Source organism: Hyla sarda, chromosome 5 (assembly GCF_029499605.1).
Source record: "Hyla sarda isolate aHylSar1 chromosome 5, aHylSar1.hap1, whole genome shotgun sequence".
NCBI classification, from domain to species: Eukaryota; Metazoa; Chordata; class Amphibia; order Anura; family Hylidae; genus Hyla; species Hyla sarda.
This window is the reverse complement of record NC_079193.1, coordinates 296,605,344-296,619,812: the sequence shown is the minus strand read 5'-3', so window position 1 is coordinate 296,619,812 and position 14,469 is coordinate 296,605,344.

The window sequence follows — 14,469 nt, the reverse complement described above, 5'->3', positions numbered from 1 at the left end:
CATACCGACCCGTACGCAAAAAAATAAAAACGTTATAGTGGTCAGAAGATGATAATTTTAAACGCCTTAATTTTCGTGTATGTAGTGATGATTTTTTTCTAGAGGTAAGACAAAATCAAATCACACTGCAAAGTAGAATTGGTGGCGCAAATAAAAACAAGCCATAATAGGGAATTTTTGGTGTAAATTGAAAGGGTTATTATTTTAAAAAGGTAAGGATGAAAAAACGGAAGTGCAAAACGGGATAACCCTTCGTCCTCAAGGTATAATTTATGTAATCCCTTAGCTATTTTGTGTAGATCTATTTATTTACGCAATCTTAGAGTCTTCCATAAAAAAATAGTGCACTACACTTCATTGCGTAGTGAAGAGAGGTGTACTCTCTTTAGTTTCATTTCATGCACCTGAAGCCACTAAATATAAGTCTGGAAGTCCTCTTCAGTAAAGCAAATATAAAAAAATATATAACTGTGTGGCAATGGACTGGCTTCTTGTAGGCAGTTTTGGGACAGTAAACCTCAGCTGCATAAAGACATGATGGTGGTTTAGTGTCCTAAAATATAGTGACAGGTTTCCTTTAAAGGGGTACTCCGGCCCTGAGACATCTTATCCCCTGACACAACACTCATCCCAACTGTGCTGTAGAGCAGTGCTCCAACCTGTCTACTTCAAATCTGCAAATCCTGTCATTCCCTGAAACCTACAGGCTGTAGTTTTGTAAGAGATTAAAGGGGTACTCCAGCCCTGAGACATCTTATACAAAGGATAGGGGATAAGATGTCTCCCCGTGGAGGTCCCGCCGCTGGGGACTCCCGCAATCTTGTATTCGCCACCCACCTGTTTGAGCTGCACGCCACATTGCCAGCTCACAAACAGCCGGGTGGCAACCAAGGGGCCGGAGTATCGGAGTATCGTGACATCACTCGCCCCCCCCGGGGGGGGGGGGTTACATCACACAGAGCGGAGTCGTGACGTCACGATACTTCGGCCCTTTGGTCGCCACCCGGCTGTTTGTGAGCTGGCACCGTGGCGCGCCGCTCAAGCAGGTGGGTGGCGAATATAAGCTTGCGGGAGTCCCCAGTGGCAGGACCCCCGCGGTAAAACATCTTATCCCCTATCCTTTGTATAAGATGTCTCAGGGCTGGAGTCTCAGGGCTGGAGTACCCGTTTAATCTCTTACAAAACTACAGCCTGTAGGTTTCAGGGAATGACAGGATTTGCAGATTTGAAGTAGACAGGTTGGAGCACTGCTCTACAGCACAGTTGGAATTAGTGTTGTGTCAGGGAAAGAAACCAAGGAAGCGCTGTGCTCTACCTAAGCGCGGCACCACTTTGTTCTAGGTACCGTTTAGTCTGCGGTGGAGAACCCCCTCTAAGTGTTGCTTTTCACCTGGGAAATTACTGAATTACGATACTTACTTCCGCGCTAATGAGGACTCTTTCATGGTTTCCCTGAACTGCGATCTATTTTGATGCTGATTTACAACTTCATCAGTGATGAAGAAAATACATGGGAATGAATTATGATCCGTAATTGCACTTGTTTTCTACTTGCTACTCCGTATTTTCAGAGCAGAATTCATAAACATCCTGTCAACTCTTCCATGTGACCGAAATGTATCATGAAATTATTATTTAAGATGTTTAAATGTGCCAACACCGTATGACTTCTTTTTTATCTATAGACTGTAAATCTCCAATGGAACAAATCCCCAGAGCAAATATGTTGATTTTGGCAGACAAGCACATGGTCCCTCCGTTGTAAAGATGAGCTGACATGTGCAGATTCCCAGATTAGCTGTTTCAAAAGGCTAATTAAATATTACCGTTGTTTTCCCAGCTAATAATGTGAGTCCCATTCTTTCTCTGTCAGCATAGTGACTGCTCTTAGTCATTATCATTAAAAAACTAAATGCCTGCACCGATTGCACCCTAATGCTTCCTTCCTCACAAACATGAAATGATGATATGGAACGTAAAGCTTTAAATGAATGTAATCTTCCTTCTTCCTGTGACTGGTGGGATACAGGCGAGGGAACTGGTAATTAATAATGAACATTCTTTTCACTCCAATATTCCATTCCGTTCATCAGTTTCTGCGCAAACAATACTCCATTGTGGACAAGGGGTATAGATATGCTCTATGCCAAATTTTTGCTTCATAATTTCACTCAATGGCCAGCCATTAGATTACACTGGCAGAAAAATTTACCAGGACTGAGATTTCACATTCTCCTTAAAGGGTTACTCCGCTTCCCGGCATCCATAACTCAATGTTTCGAACACTTGGTGCGGGCTTCCGTGTTCACGCCCGCCCCCTTGTGATGTCATGCTGCGCCCCCTCAATGAAAGTCTACGGGAAGGGGGCGCGACGACTGTCGCGCCCCCTTCCCATAGACTTTCATTGAGGGGGCGGGGCGTGACATCACGAGGGGGCAGGCATGAACACGGAAGCCCACACCTAGCATTCGGAACATTGAGTTCTGGACACTGGGGAGCGGAGTAACCCTTTAAAGGGGTACTCCAATGAAAAAAAAAAGTTTCATATCAACTGGCTCCAGAAAGTTAAACAGATTTGTACATTACTTCTATTAAAAAGTCTTAACCCTTCCAGAACATATCAGCTGCTGTATGCTCCAGAGGAAGTTGAGTTGTTCTTTTCTGTCTGACCACAGTGCTCTTTGCTGACACCTCTGTCCATGTCAGGAACTGTCCAGAGTAGGAGCAAATCCCCATAGTAAACCTCTCCTGCTCCGGACAGTTCCTGACATGGACAGAGGTGGTAGCAGAGAGCACTGTGGTCAGACCGGAAAGAACAATTCAACTTCCTCTGTAGTATACAGCAGTTGATAAATACTGGAAGTATTAAGATTTTGAAATAGAAGTAATTTACAAATCTGTATAACTTTTTGGAGCCAGTTCATATGAATTTTTTTTCCCACCGAAATACCCCTTTAAATATTCTGTGGGCTGATGAATAAGCCAGGGAAAGGTATAATGTAGACACTGCTGTCTTAATATATATATAAAAAAAAAAAATTGCCCACAGCAGAAAAGTAATAATGAAGGTTCAAATCTCAAGAACTTCACTGTAATAAAAAAAAAAAAATTTCAAAAATTGCAAGTATTTATTACACTGGAGTTCTTAAGGTTTGCACCATTTGAATGTCAAGATTTTATTTTTCTACTGGGGGCTTAAGAGTTTTTAATTGAAGGTGTATTCTGGAAAATATTTGTTTCTTTAACCCCTTAAGGACCAGGCCATTTTACACCTTAAGGACCAGAGCGTTTTTTGCAAATCTGACCACTGTCACTTTAAACATTAATAACTCTGGGATGCTTTTAGTTATCATTCTGATTCCGAGATTGTTTTTTCGTGACATATTCTACTTTAACTTAGTGGTAACATTTTATGGTAACTTGCATCCTTTCTTGGTGAAAAATCCCCAAATTTGATGAAAAAAATGAAAATTTAGCATTTTTCTAACTTTGAAGCTCTCTGCTTGTAAGGAAAATGGATATTCAAAATAATTTTTTTTTTGAGTTCACATATACAATATGTCTACTTTATGTTTGCATCATAAAATTTATGAGTTTGTACTTTTTGGAAGACACCAGAGGGCTTCAAAGTTCAGCAGCAATTTTGAAATTTTTCACAAAATTTTCAAACTCACTATTTTTCAGGGAGCAGTTCAGTTTTGAAGTGGATTTGAAGGGTCTTCATATAAGAAATACCCCATAAAAGACCCCATTATAAAAACTACACCCCCAAAGTATTCAAAATGACATTCAGTAAGTGTATTAACTCTTTAGGTGTTTCACAGGAATAGCAGCAAAGTGAAGGAGAAAATTCAAAATCTTCATTTTTTACACTCGCATGTTCTTGTAGACCCAATTTTTGAATTTTGCAAGGGGTAAAAAGGAGAAAATTTTTACTTGTATTTGAAACCCAATTTTTCTCGAGTAAGCACATACCTCATATGTCTATGTTAATTGTTCAGCGGGCGCAGTAGAGGGCTCAGAAGGGAAGGAGCGACAAATGGTTTTTGGGGGGCATGTCACGTTAAGGAAGCCCCTATGGTGCCAAGACAGCAAAAAAAACACATGGCATACCATTTTGGAAACTAGACCCGTAACAAGGGGCAAAGTGAACCTTAATACCCCACAGGGGATTCACGACTTTTGCATATGTAAAAAAAAAAAATTTTTTTACCTAAAATGCTTGGTTTCCCAAAAATTTTACATTTTTAAAAAGGGTAATAGCAGAAAATACCCCCCAAAATTTTAAGCCCAATTTTTTCTGATTCAGAAAACACCCCATATGGGGGTGAAAATTGCTCTGCTGTGCACTACAGGTCTCAGAAGAGAAGGAGTCACATTTGGCTTTTTGAAAGCAAATTTTGCTCTGGGGGCATGCCGCATTTAGGAAGCCCCTATGGTGCCAGAACAGCAAAAAAAACACATGGCATACCATTTTAGAAACCAGACTCATCGGGGAACGTAACAAGGGGTAATGTGAACCTTAATACCCTACAGGTGTTTCACGACTTTTGCATATGTAAAAAAAACATTTTTTTTTACCTAAAATGCTTGGTTTCCCAACATTTTTACATTTTTAAAAAGGGTAATAGCAGAAAATACCCCCCAAAATTTGAAGCCCAATTTCTCCCGATTCAGAAAACACCCCATAAGGGGGTGAAAAGTGCTCTGAGTCACATTTGGCTTTTTGAAAGCAAATTTTGCTCTGGGGGCATGCCGCATTTAGGAAGCCCCTATGGTGCCAGAACAGCAAAAAAAAAAAAAAAAAACACATGGCATACTATTTTGGAAACTAGACCCCTCGGGGAACGTAACAAGGGGTAATGTGAACCTTTATACCCCACAGGTGTTTCACGACTTGTGGGGTATGTAAAAAAAATAATAATTTTTTTTTTACCCAAAATGCTTGTTTTCCCAAAAATTTTACATTTTAAAAGGGTAATAGCAGAAAATACCCCCCAAAATTTGTAACACAATTTCTCCCGAGTACGGCAATACCCCATATGTGACCCTAAACTGTTGCCTTGAAATACGACAGGGCTCCAAAGTGAGAGCGCCATGCGCATTTGAGGCCTAAATTAGGGATTGCATAGGGGTGGACATAGGGGTATTGTACACCAGTGATTCCAAAACAGGGTGCCTCCAGCTGTTGTAAAACTCCTAGCATGCCTAGACAGTCTGTGGCTATCTGGCAATACTGGGAGTAGTTGTTTTGCAACAGCCGGAGGCTCCGTTTTGGAAACAGTGGCGTACCAGACGTTTTTCATTTTTATTGGGGAGGGGAGGGCGGCTGTGTAGGGGTATGTGTATATGTAGTGTTTTTTACTTTTTATTTTATTTTTTGTTAGTGTAGTAAAGTGTTTTTTGGGTACAGTCACACGGGCAGGGGTTCACAGTAGTTTCTCGCTGGCAGCTTGAGCTGCGGCAGAAAATTTGCCGCAGCTCAAACTTGCAGCCGGATACTTACTGTAAACCACTGCCCATGTGAGTGTACCCTGTACATTCACATTGGGGGGGAGAAACATTCAGCTGTTGCAAAAGTACAACTCCCAGCATGTACGGTCTATCAGTGCATTCTGGGAGTTGTAGTTTTGCAACTGCTGGAGGCTCCGCTTTGGAAACAGTGGCGTACCAGAAGTTTTTCATTTTTATTGGGGAGGGTGGCTGTGTAGGGGTATGTGTATATGTAGTGTTTTTTACTTTTTATTTTGTGTTAGTGTAGTGTAGTGTTTTTAGGGTACAGTCACACGGGCGGGGGTTCACAGTAGTTTCTCGCTGACAGTTTGAGCTGCGGCAGAAAATTTGCCGCAGCTCAAGCTTGCAGCCGGATGCTTACTGTAAACCTCCGCCCATGTGAGTGTACCCTGTACGTTCACATTGGGGGGGGGGGGGGGGAGGAACATCCAGCTGTTGCAAAACTACAACTCCCAGCATGTACGGTCTGTCAGTGCATGCTGGGAGTTGTAGTTTTGCAACAGCTGGAGGCACACTGGTTGTGAAACACCGAGTTTGGTAACAAACTCAGTGTTTTGCAACCAGTGTGCCTTAAGCTGTTGCAAAAGATACAACCCCCAGCATGTACGGACAGCTGAAGGGCATGCTGGGTCTTGTAGTTATGCAACAGCCGGAGGCATACTACTTTGGCTGGGGATGCTGGGGATTGTAGTTATGCAACAGCTGGAGACACACTGGTTTGCTACTTAACTCAGTGTGCCTTCAGCTGTTGCAAAACTACAACTCTCAGCAGTCATCGACAGCCAACGGGCATGCTGGGAGTTGTAGTTATGCAACCAGCAGATGCACCACTACAACTCCCAGCATGCACTTTAGCTGATTGTGCAAGCTGGGAGTTGTAGTTATACAACAGCTGAAGGTACACTTTTCCATAGAAAAAATGTGCCTCCAGCTGTTGCAAAACTATAAGTCCCAGCATGCCCATAAGGAAATGCTGGGAGTTGTGGTGGTCTGCCTCCTGCTGTTGTATAACTACAGCTCCCAGCATGCCCTTTTTGCATGCTGGGAGCTGTTGCTAAGCAACAGCAGGAGGCTGTCACTCCCCTCCAACTGCAGATCCACACCGCCGCCGCGCAGGTCAGTCCTTCGTCGCCGCCGTCGCTCCTGGGGCCCCGATCCCAACAGGGTCTTCTTCCCGCACCCGCTCATGTCCTCCGGAAGAGGGGCGGAGCGGGTTGCGGGAGTGACACCCGCAGCAGGCGCCCTGATTGGTCGGCCGGGAAACCGGTGCCACCTCACCCCTGCTGGCTATGGCTGTTCAGGGCCGTCAGCCAGTAATTCCGGGTCACCGGGTCACTGGAGACCCGATTGACCCGGAATCCGAAGCAGATCGCTGGACTGAATTGCCCAGCGTTCTGCGGCCATCGCGGACATGGGGAGACATAATGACCCCCCTGGGCGATATGCCGGGATGCCTGCTGAACGATTTCAGCAGGCATCCGGCACTGGCTCCGCTCCAGCTAGCGGCTGGGGCCGGAAATGCGCAGGGCGTATCCATACGCCCTTTGTCCTTATTAAGGACTTGGAAACAGGGGAGTATGGATATGCCCTGTGTCTTTAAGGGGTTAAAGGGGTTCTCCACTGGAAAACATTTTTTTTTTTTTTTATCGGAATCCTTATAGTACTTATAAGATTCTGTATGCTCCACAGGAAGTTCTTTTCTTTTTGAATTTCCTTTCTGTCTGACCACAGTGTTCTCTGCTGACAACCTCTATCCATTTAAGGAGCTGTCCAGAGCAGGAGAGGTTTGCTATGAGGATTTGCCCCTACTCTGGACAGTTCCTAAAATGGACAGAGGTGTCAGCAGAGAGCACTGTGGTCAGACAGAAAGGAAATTCAAAAAGAAAATAATTTCCTGTGGAGCACACAGAAGCTTATAAGTACTGGAATGATTAAGATTTTTTTAATAGAAGTCATTTACGAATCTACAATAATCAAGAGAAAAGATCCAGCAACTCACCGCCAAGATGACCGAACAAATGGAGGCACAGCGAGGAAGCAGGTAGATGAATGAGGCCGGATGAAGTACACCTGTACGAAACAAACCGGTTAGTCGCCTCTGAGCCTCCCGTTTCATCCACCTGTCCACCTGCTTCCTCGCTGTGCCTCCATTTGTTCGGTCATCTTGGCGGTGAGTTGCTGGATCTTTTCTCTTGATTATTGCACATTTGTTCCTATTTCTTGGATCCTGGCACCACTACTAGACTACAATTTATTACATTGGTTGGACTGCTTTGTTTTTTACCTTTGACACGTGGACTCCTATTGTTGTTTGTACATGCTACTTCCACTCTTATTTTGTACACACGTGTTTTTGGTATGTGCCTCCCTTTACTACTTCTTCATTTATTGCATAATTTACAAATATGTTTAACTTTCTGGCACCAGTTGATTTAAAGAAAAATGTTTTCCAGCGGAGTTCTCCTTTAAATCTATGCCAAAGCAGGTGCTAAATTGAAAAATAACATACACTTACTTACTTACTCTTCTACCAACACCGTTCTCACAGAACCCCTGCTCATGGTTGAGGTGGGACACCACTGCGGTCACTGATTGGCTAAGCAAGCAACTGTACATGCCCCCCCCCCCCATCCCAGAAGTTCTGTACAGCAGGATTTCAGGGCAGGGGAATAAGTGTGGACTACCTCAGGGAATATGTGTGGACTACCTCAGGGAGAATGTGTGGACTACCTCAGGGAATATGTGTGGACTACCTCAGGGAATATGTGTGGACTACCTCAGGGAATATGTGTGTGGACTACCTCAGGGAGTATGTGTGGACTACCTCAGGGAGAATGTGTGGACTACCTCAGGGAGTATGTGTGGACTACCTCAGGGAGAATGTGTGGACTACCTCAGGGAATATGTGTGGACTACCTCAGGGAATATGTGCGGACTACCTCAGGTAATATGTGCGGACTACCTCAGGTAATATGTGTGGACTACCTCAGGGAATATGTGTGGACTACCTCATTGAATATGTGTGGACTACCTCAGGGAATATGTGAGGACTACCTCAGGGAGAATGTGTGGACTACCTCAGGGAGAATGTGTGGACTACCTCAGGGAATATGTGTGGACTACCTCAGAGAATGTGTGGACTACCTCGGGGAGAATGTGTGGACTACCTCAGGGAATATGTGTGGGCTACCTCAGGGAATATGTGAGGACTAACTTAGGGAATATGTGTGGACTACCTCAGGGAATATGTGAGGACTACCTCAGGGAGAATGTGAGGACTACCTCAGGGAGTATGTGAGGACTACCTCAGGGAATATGTGTGGATTACCTCAGGGAATATGTGTGGACTACCTCAGGGAATATGTGTGGACTACCTCAGGGAATATGTGTGGACTACCTCAGGGAATATGTGAGGACTACCTCAGGGAGAATGTGTGGACTACCTCAGGGAGAATGTGTGGACTACCTCAGGGAATATGTGTGGACTACCTCAGGGAGAATGTGTGGACTACCTCGGGGATAATGTGTGGACTACCTCAGGCCATATGTGTGGACTACCTCAGGCCATATGTGTGGACTACCTCGGGGAGAATGTGTGGACTACCTCAGGGAATATGTGTGGACTACCTCAGGGAGAATGTGTGGACTACCTCGGGGAGAATGTGTGGACTACCTCAGGGAATATGTGTGGACTACCTCAGGGAATATGTGTGGACTACCTCAGGGAATATGTGTGGACTACCTCAGGGAATATTTGTGGACTACCTCAGGGAATATGTGAGGACTACCTCAGGGAGAATGTGTGGACTACCTCAGGGAGAATGTGTGGACTACCTCAGGGAATATGTGTGGACTACCTCAGGGAATATGTTTGTGGACTACCTCAGGGAGTATGTGTGGACTACCTCAGGGAGAATGTGTGGACTACCTCAGGGAGAATGTGTGGACTACCTCAGGGAATATGTGTGGACTACCTCAGGGAATATCTGTGGACTACCTCAGGTAATATGTGTGGACTACCTCAGGTAATATGTGTGGACTACCTCAGGGAATATGTGTGGACTACCTCATTGAATATGTGTGGACTACCTCAGGGAATATGTGAGGACTACCTCCGGGAGAATGTGTGGACTACCTCAGGGAGAATGTGTGGACTACCTCAGGGAATATGTGTGGACTACCTCAGGGAGAATGTGTGGACTACCTCAGGGAGAATGTGTGGACTACCTCATGGAATATGTGTGGGCTACCTCAGGGAATATGTGAGGACTACCTTAGGGAATATGTGTGGACTACCTCAGGGAATATGTGAGGACTACCTCAGGGAGAATGTGAGGACTACCTCAGGGAGTATGTGAGGACTACCTCAGGGAATATGTGTGGATTACCTCAGTGAATATGTGTGGACTACCTCAGGGAATATGTGTGGACTACCTCAGGGAATATGTGTGGACTACCTCAGGGAATATGTGAGGACTACCTCAGGGAGAATGTGTGGACTACCTCAGGGAGAATGTGTGGACTACCTCAGGGAATATGTATGGACTACCTCAGGGAGAATGTGTGGACTACCTCGGGGATAATGTGTGGACTACCTCAGGCCATATGTGTGGACTACCTCAGGGAGAATGTGTGGACTACCTCGGGGAGAATGTGTGGACTACCTCAGGGAATATGTGTGGACTACCTCAGGGAGAATGTGTGGACTACCACGGGGAGAATGTGTGGACTACCTCAGGGAATATGTGTGGACTACCTCAGGGAATATGTGTGGACTACCTCAGGGAATATGTGTGGACTACCTCAGGGAATATGTGTGGACTACCTCAGGGAATATGTGAGGACTACCTCAGGGAGAATGTGTGGACTACCTCAGGGAGAATGTGTGGACTACCTCACAGAATATGTGTGGACTACCTCAGGGAGAATGTGTGGACTACCTCGGGGATAATGTGTGGACTACCTCAGGCCATATGTGTGGACTACCTCAGGGAGAATGTGTGGACTACCTCGGGGAGAATGTGTGGACTACCTCAGGGAATATGTGTGGACTACCTCAGGGAGAATGTGTGTACTACCTCGGGGAGAATGTGTGGACTACCTCAGGGAATATGTGTGGGCTACCTTCGGGAATATGTGTGGACTACCTCAAGGAATATGTGTGGACTACCTCAGGGAATATGTGTGGACTACCTCAGGGAATATGTGAGGACTACCTCAGGGAGAATGTGAGGACTACCTCAGGGAGAATGTGTGGACTACCTCAGGGAGAATGTGTGGACTACCTCAGGAAATATGTGTGGACTACCTCAGGGAGAATGTGTGGACTACCTCAGGGAATATGTGTGGGCTACCTTCGGGAATATGTGTGGACTACCTTAGGGAATATGTGTGGACTACCTCAGGGAATATGTGTGGACTACCTCAGAGAATATGTGAGGACTACCTCAGGGAGAATGTGTGGACTACCTCAGGGAGTATGTGTGGACTACCTCAGGGAATATGTGAGGACTACCTCAGGGAATATGTGTGGACTACCTCAGGGGATATGTGTGGACTACCTCAGGGAATATGTGAGGACTACCTCAGGGAACATGTGTGGACTACCTCAGGGAATATGTGTGGACTACCTCAGGGAATATGTGTGGACTACCTCAGGGAATATGTGTGGACTACCTCAGGGAATATGTGTGGACTACCCCAGGGAATATGTGTGGACTACCCCATGGAATGTGTGGACTACCTCAGGGAATAAGTGTGGACTACCTCATGAGCTGGTAACAGCAGGAAGCATTGAGGGCTATAAAAATGCTTAGATTTTTTTTTTTTTTTTTTTAAGAAAATAACAATAACATGGTTATTCAAAATTATAGAATTCTTGTTTTGAATGTTGATCCAGTATGATCGCTACTTGGAATCAAGAGGGAAAGTTTTCCTATGTAGAGCAGATTTGTTTATGTCTTTCCCGCTGCCTTGGTTGAGCTTGATGGACATTTGTCTTTTCCAAGCATACTATGTAAGTATTTACCTCTGTACTGCTGTGCTGTACACTCTCTCTATACTCTGGTGGGCCAAAGGACCCAAGTACCTCAGTCTAACTCTGACATTATAAGGTTAAATGTATGTTCTTCTCAACTGATTGGCTGAGAGAAAACACCTGCCGGATTTAATGGATTCAGTTATAAAAATGATCACTCGGTCTTGGTCAGTTTAGTTCAAAGCGGCATTTTACATGAATAAATACATAACTTGCAAATGGGATTGTCACGATGCCGGCTGGCAGGTAGTGGATCCTCTGTGCCAGAGAGGGATTGGCGTGGACCGTGCTAGTGGACCGGTTCTAAGCCACTACTGGTTTTCACCAGAGCCCGCCGCAAAGCGGGATGGTCTTGCTGCGGCGGTAGTGACCAGGTCGTATCCACTAGCAACGGCTCACCTCTCTGGCAGCTGAAGATAGGCGCGGTACAAGGGAGTAGGCAAAAGCAAGGTCGGACGTAGCAGAAGGTCGGGGCAGGCAGCAAGGATCGTAGTCAGGGGCAACGGCAGAAGGTCTGGAAACACAGGCAAGGAACACACAAGGAACGCTTTCACTGGCACTAAGGCAACAAGATCCGGCAAGGGAGTGCAGGGGAAGTGAGGTGATATAGGGAAGTGCACAGGTGAAACACACTAATTGGAACCACTGCGCCAATCAGCGGCGCAGTGGCCCTTTAAATCGCAGAGACCCGGCGCGCGCGCGCCCTAGGGAGCGGGGCCGCGCGCGCCGGGACAGAACAGACGGAGAGCGAGTCAGGTAGGGGAGCCGGGGTGCGCATCGCGAGCGGGCGCTACCCGCATCGCGAATCGCATCCCGGCTGGCAGCGGAATCGCAGCGCCCCGGGTCAGAGGACGTGACCGGAGCGCTGCCGCGGGGAGAGTGAAGCGAGCGCTCCGGGGAGGAGCGGGGACCCGGAGCGCTCGGCGTAACAGTACCCCCCCCCTTGGGTCTCCCCCTCTTCTTAGAGCCTGAGAACCTGAGGAGCAGACTTTTATCTAGGATGTTGTCCTCAGGTTCCCAGGATCTCTCTTCAGGACCACAACCCTCCCAGTCCACTAAAAAAAAATTTTTCCCTCTGACCTTTTTGGCAGCTAAAATTTCTTTGACCGAGAAGATGTCCGAGGAGCCGGAAACAGGAGTGGGAGGAACAGATTTGGGAGAAAAACGGTTGAGGATGAGTGGTTTGAGAAGAGAGACGTGAAAGGCATTAGGGATACGAAGAGAGGGAGGAAGAAGAAGTTTATAAGAGACAGGATTAATTTGACACAAAATTTTGAAAGGACCAAGATAGCGTGGTCCCAACTTGTAGCTAGGGACACGGAAGCGGACATATTTAGCGGAGAGCCATACCTTGTCTCCAGGGGAAAAAACGGGGGGAGCTCTTCTTTTCTTATCCGCGAACTTCTTCATGCGTGATGAAGCCTGTAAGAGAGAATTTTGGGTCTCTCTCCATATGATGGAAAGGTCACGAGAAATTTCATCCACAGCGGGCAGACCAGAGGGCAAGGGAGTAGGGAGGGGGGGAAGAGGGTGACGGCCGTACACCACGAAAAATGGGGATTTGGAGGAAGACTCAGAGACCCTGAAGTTATACGAGAATTCGGCCCATGGGAGGAGATCTGCCCAGTCATCCTGGCGGGAGGAAACAAAATGTCGCAAATAATCACCCAAGATCTGGTTAATCCTTTCTACTTGTCCATTGGACTGGGGATGATATGCAGAAGAAAAATTTAATTTAATCTTGAGTTGTTTACAGAGAGCCCTCCAGAATTTAGACACGAATTGGACGCCTCTATCCGAGACAATCTGCGTAGGCAACCCGTGAAGACGAAAAATGTGTACAAAAAATTGTTTAGCCAACTGAGGCGCAGAAGGAAGACCAGGAAGAGGGATGAAATGTGCCATTTTGGAGAATCGATCAACGACCACCCAAATAACAGTGTTGCCACGGGAAGGGGGTAAATCAGTAATAAAATCCATACCAATCAGAGACCAAGGCTGTTCGGGGACAGGCAGAGGATGAAGAAAACCAGCGGGCTTCTGGCGAGGAGTCTTATCCCGGGCACAGATAGTGCAGGCTCGCACAAAGTCCACAACATCCGTCTCCAGAGTCGGCCACCAATAGAAGCGGGAGATGAGTTGCACAGATTTCTTGATACCCGCATGACCTGCGAGATGGGAGGAGTGACCCCATTTGAGGATTCCGAGGCGTTGGCGAGGAGAAACAAAGGTCTTTCCTGGAGGAGTCTGCCTGATGGAGGCAGGAGAAGTGGAGATCAGGCAGTCAGGTGGAATGATGTGTTGCGGAGAGAGTTCAACTTCTGAGGCATCCGAGGAACGAGAGAGAGCATCGGCCCTAATGTTCTTATCGGCAGGACGAAAGTGAATCTCAAAATTAAATCGGGCAAAGAACAGAGACCACCGGGCCTGGCGAGGATTCAGCCGTTGGGCAGACTGGAGGTAGGAGAGGTTCTTGTGGTCGGTGTAGATAATAACAGGAGAACTTGATCCCTCCAGCAGATGCCTCCATTCCTCAAGTGCTAATTTAATGGCTAGAAGCTCTCGATCCCCGATGGAGTAGTTCCTCTCCGCTGGAGAGAAGGTCCTAGAGAAAAAACCACAAGTGACAGCATGCCCGGAAGAATTTTTTTGTAGAAGAACAGCTCCAGCTCCCACTGAGGAGGCATCAACCTCCAATAGGAAGGGTTTGGAAGGGTCAGGTCTGGAGAGGACGGGAGCCGAAGAAAAGGCAGACTTGAGTCGTTTAAAGGCGTCTTCTGCTTGAGGAGGCCAGGACTTGGGATCAGCATTTTTTTTGGTTAAAGCCACGATAGGAGCCACAATGGTAGAAAAATGTGGAATAAATTGCCTGTAATAATTGGCGAACCCCAAAAAGCATTGGATAGCACGGAGTCCGG